The following is a 6,007-nucleotide window of genomic DNA, read 5'->3' on the forward strand; positions in this document are numbered from 1 at the left end:
TAAATATATATACATATATATATATATATATTTATATATATATATATATATATATATATTAGGGTGCTCCGTTTGAAACGAAGATTTTTTTTTTTTCGTTCCCCATCGAAAATCTTGTTCTACATGTAAAAATAAAAATTCAGTGAAATTTTGAGCTCTTAATAACAATTTTAAGAACTGGAACAACGTCGTTGAAGTTTTCCCATGCTAAAAGCATGTAAATTTTGATTTTTTTCATTTTATCGAATAAAACTCAGCCCCATATTCACGTATCTTATCGGTTCAAAGTTTTCTTGGAAGAGAATTGTATGCTCTTTGAAAAAGCCTGTATGTGCTTAGCAGTACCTTCAACTACAGCCCTCGTGGAAGCCTTGAAAGTCTAATTTCCTACGAAATTAGTGGTTTTTTGTTGTTAACTTGTAAACGGTTGACTTTTGGGAAAAAAAGTACATGACATTTTTTGTAGGAAATTTAGTCTTCTACAAAAAAGTTCTTCAAAGTCAAATCTCTGAAATCAATATTTGAAAAGATATGTGAACTTTAACTAAGTAAAATTCGAAATTTTAGCTAAATGTCAAGATTAACGGTTTTATAATTCAAAACCATTACATAAACCATGTTTCTTTTAACATAATCCATCTGTTAGGTCCCGAGGACATCGAAAATTCGAACGAGATTCTTCAAACCTGTGTTTTAATCATTCAATATTTCAAAAGAATTACAAATGAGGTTAGTACTTAAGAACAATTTCGATGAATAATTACGGGCATTTTATATTTTATATAAATATATATTAATTGATACTTACCATAAATTAATAACTGAATATATTGTATAGTATTGAACATTGACATTTAGCTAAAATTTCGAATTTTACTTAGTTAAAGTTCATATATCTTTTTAAATATTGATTTTAGAGATTTGACTTATGAGAACTTTTTTGTAGAAGACTGAATTTCCTACAAAAAATGTCATGTACTTTTTTTCCCAAAAGTCAACCGTTTACAAGTTAACAACAAAAAACCACTAATTTCGTAGGAAATTAGACTTTCAAGGCTTCCATGAGGGCTGTAGTTGAAGGTACTGCTAAGCACATACAGGCTTTTTCAGAGAGCATACAATTCTCTTCCAAGAAAACTTTGAACCGATAAGATACGTGAATATGGGGCTGAGTTTTATTCGATAAAAAGAAAAGAATCAAAATTTACATGCTTTTAGCATGGGAAAACTTCAACGACGTTGTTCCAGTTCTTAAAATTGTTATTAAGAGCTCAAAATTTTACTGAATTTTTATTTTTACATGTAGAACAAGATTTTCGATGGGGAACGAAAAAAAAAAAATCTTCGTTTCAAACGGAGCACCCTAATATATATATATATATATATATATATATATATATATATATATATATATATATATATACAGTGTAAGCTCTATATAACGTCACTTAAGGGACCGTGCATTTTTCGACGTTATAGAGAGTGGTCGTTAAATGGAAAGAAAGAAAAAATTGCATTATTTTAACGTTCTAACATGTACGAGTGTATCACACAAATAATATTACACAAATAACAACAATACAATACAAATAACAACGCTTATTGCGTATAGTCTAAAATAAATTTTTAGGGACATTAAACTGTTCAGCCCACTTACTTAGAGGAAGGTCTTCACATTCAAACTCTGATTCGCAATCTATATCTTCACTTGTCGTACAAAGTCCAGCATGGCGAAAAGAGTGCTGAATCGTTGTTTCTGTGATCTTTTCCCAGGCTTTTGATAAAAAATCCACTGCATGCAGCATATTAATAGAAGTTTTGCCCTCAGATTCAACCAGTTCCATTAAAAGTTTTTTCCTGTAGTGACTTTTGAGGCTTTTAATAACACTCTGATCCATGGGCGTGTAACTAACGAAAGCCGAGTAGTTGAGGTAAACATGTGTAAGTTCATTCACACAACAAACATACGACTGCATTTCTTAGAATTTTCGGTATGTCAGTAAAAGAAAACATACACAACTACATTTCCATTGATTTCGGCAACTTAGTCAGTACTTCCTAGTAATTAGTAATGCCTTATTGTGGTCGTTAATTAGAGTGAGCGTGATGCTATATGGAGTGTATTGTTGTATAGACAACAATGTAAACCAACCAAAGTCGAGAAATTTTGACGTTATACGGAGTTTGACGTTAAATGGAGTGTCGTTATATAGAGTTTACACTGTATATGTATATATATAAATATATATAGATGAACAGAGTTTTTTTATGAATCTTTATAGGTTGTTCACAAGATGAAGATATTAGCAGTGATTTTGATAACGAAAGGGAAGATGATCATGCACAAGTTGATTCAAGTGAAGACTATGAGAATTTAAAAAAAACTCTTCCCAATCATCTTTTATGTGCTAGTCATACTCTTAGCCTCATAGCCACGAAAGATATGACTGACGGAATAAAATCTTCTAGCGAACTGAGTGCAGCTTACAATAAGATGATCGAGAGATGCAATAATCTGTGGACAATTACAAAGTCTCCAAAGAAAAAAGAAAACTGGCTTTCAGTTTTTGATCAAGCTCTGAAGAGACCTGTAATTACTCGTTGGAATTCGTTATACGATTCACTGATTCAGCTTTTTGGTCTAAAGGAGAAAATTTTGGCTAATGCTGGGAAGTTGAAAGAATTCGGTTTCAATAATATCTTAAGGGATACAGATTTTAGGTATAAAAAATCTAAACAATCGTCATTAAAATGAAATTTCAAAATAAAAAATCCGATAAACAGTTACCCTGTAGTTCAACTTTAAAACCTCCCGCTGTTTTTGATTGTAGAAAGTTTGAAAACATATTTAAATTCAGTTAAAATTTTTAAATTGAAATTAATCAATTGTAAGTGTTAATGAATTTTTTCGGATGCTGAAAAATAAAGTCAAATCGGTTGATTCGTTGCAAATATATCGTAGGACAAGAAAAGGTAACACACCTGACACTCACACAAGGTCAAAAAAATAACTTGATTTTAACTTTTCTGACTTATTTGACTTGCTTTTGACTTAATTAACTTGATTTTGACCGTTGTAATTCTTTTGACTTAAATATGAATTTTTTAACTTAGGAATTTAAAGCAACTAAGTCAAATTAAAAATAACGTGACTTTAATTTGACTTGGTTGGGGTAAATGGGTACTAAGAAAGACAACTCAATCGAGAACAAGTCAAAACTGAATGAATTTTCGTATCTTAAAATATGAAAACAAATTTTGTTTTGACTTGTTCTTGACTGAGTTGTCTTACTTAGTACCCATTTACGCCAACCAAGTCAAATTAAAGTCACGTTTTCTTGAATCTGACTTAAATTTCTAAGTTAAAAAAGTCATATTTAAGTCAAAAGAATTATAACATTCAAAATCAAGTTAATTAAGTCAAAAGCAAGTCAAATAAGTCAGAAAAGTTAAAATCAAGTGATTTTTTTGACCCAGGGACAGTCATACAGACGGGTGGACAGATAGAAATCCCTCCCCTGATTAGAAAATACGATTTGTGATAATAAAAAAACGATGAAAAATTTAATCATCTTCAATACTCAAAATCTTCATGGGTTTTCACATTTAATCATCTTTAATCATCAAAAGATTATTTATTATTTTACGATTAAAATCGATTCATTCAAATAATCCATTCAAAATTTTTAATAGTCTTTAATCGTAAAATAATATTACAATTGTTGGTCCCGCATGAGAATTAAAAACGATTAAAACTTTGAATCATTTTCAATTTTTTTTAATCATCAATTGACAATTCATGAGTATTTCAAACGATTAAAACAATTTTAATCATCATTAATCGTATGTTCTAATCAAGATCTTGAAACGGTTATAACGTTTTCTTAGTTTGAGAATTTTTAATTTTTATAGCGGGAAGTTAAAAATAGAATCGATACTTTGGTATAGAAGCTGTTTGAAGTTTAGTTAGTGTATTCTACTTTAACATTATTATGTTTTAGATTAATTGATGAATATCTCACATGCCTGAAACCTCTAGCAGTAGCCATTGATAGAATGCAAGGGAAAATTATGTTCTTATGGTTATTTACTTCCAACTCTTATAACTGTAAGGAATCAGCTAGAGAGTTGCCAAAAATTGAACCTCACTTTGTGTAAAAAATTACCAACTGTTCTTCTAAACGGATTACACAAACGTTTTAAATGTTTCTTTGATGTCACAAATGAAGGTCGAATTAGTGCTGTCGCTGCAGCATCACATCCAAAATTTAAGCTAAAGTGGTTAAAATGTTTAAGTACGGTAGCTCAAAATAATGTAATGTTGGCGATAAAAGAAGCACTAACAGCTGTTCCAGAAACTTCTCATCAGCAGGACTCGACTAATCAAAATGATATTGATGATTATTTCGACTTTAGTTCACCAGCAGAAGCAGAATGTATTGCTGATCAAACTTTTGGGACTAGTGATCCAGAAATATTATTTCAAAAATTTAAGTCTGAGCCCCGTACTGATTTACAACTACTAAATAGTTATCCTGTCATAAAAGATATTTTTTTAAAATTAAACACTCCACTTCCATCATCAGCCGCAGTCGAAAGACTTTTTAGTTATGCAACGATGTTTTCTCTCCCTAAGTACAATCAATTAACTGATAAAAATTTTGAATTAAGAGTACTTATGAAATGTAACGCAAGCGCAAATAATAATACTATTTAATATAAAATTTATACATAAAAACTAATCATTTATCATTTCCTATAATTTTTATATTTCCGATGTTAGTCATTTTCGGAACACGTAACATTGTAGTGTGTGACAATCACCGATATTTCTACAAATTGAAAATATGTTTCCCAATAAATATTTATTTACGAAAAATTATAATTTTATTCGTCACACATTACTCATTTTTTTACTAGTTGGTACTATGTTTTTGAAAAATTATGAATTTTTCGAATAATTAATACTTTGTTTTCAGCAATTATCAATTTTTAAAAAATGGTAATTTTACTGATCACGAATTACTCATTTTTTAAAAAATTGTTCCTGTATTTTTCGACAATTACCGATTTTTAAAAATATTTTTATTTTATTCGTCATCAATTGTTCATTATGTAGATAATTGTTGCTATTTTTTTCAACAATTATCGAATTTATTAAAAATTGTTATTTTATTGGTCATCAATTACTCAATTTTAAGTAATTGATACTTGGTTTTTTAACAATTGCCAATTTTTTAAAAATTCAGATTTGATCGAAAAACAAATACTCATTTTTCGAATATTCAGAATTTTATTGCTCAACAATACAGATTTGTTAAAAATTAGAAATTTGTTTGTCTAAAATTATCCATTTATCTAAAATTATACTATCATTTTTGAACCATTTTTTAATATTAGAAAAATTGACAATCTTTCATCAATTATTCGCAGTACGGACTAAAATAATACTCGACTTCTAAAAATTACAATTTTCTAGAATAATTGAAAATCAAAAAAAAAAATTTTTTTTTGCCGATCTCTGCTCGTGACTCGCTGCTAGCCACCCGATAGTCGTCTCGCACCTCGGTCCGGTTTCGCGGTCTTCCGGCTGTTGCCAACCGAAGCCGGGTCTGCCTGAGTACGTAGTCGCACACTGGAATACTTCTATCATTACGTCATGATTCGCCGAAAAATTTCACAGGATTAAAATATTATTTTTAGGTTCCGATGTCGTACCCACAAAAGAAATCTCATACTCGACAAAGAAATCGATACAAAAAAAAACTTCATCGAGCAAAATAAAATAAAATTTAAAAATTAAAATAATCAATAACGGAGACAAAATAAAACTCGAAGGGAAAATAAAGTAAAATGAAATAAATTCCATGAATTCAGTAAGACTACTGATCAACAAAATAAATTCGAAACTAAATGAAAAAAAGAAATTTTTAACTGGATCACTGATGAACAAAATAAATGTTAACAACAAAAAAAAATACGGCTTCTTTTAACTGTGGACCCCACG

This window comes from Microplitis mediator, chromosome 6, assembly GCF_029852145.1.
Source record: "Microplitis mediator isolate UGA2020A chromosome 6, iyMicMedi2.1, whole genome shotgun sequence".
NCBI classification, from domain to species: Eukaryota; Metazoa; Arthropoda; class Insecta; order Hymenoptera; family Braconidae; genus Microplitis; species Microplitis mediator.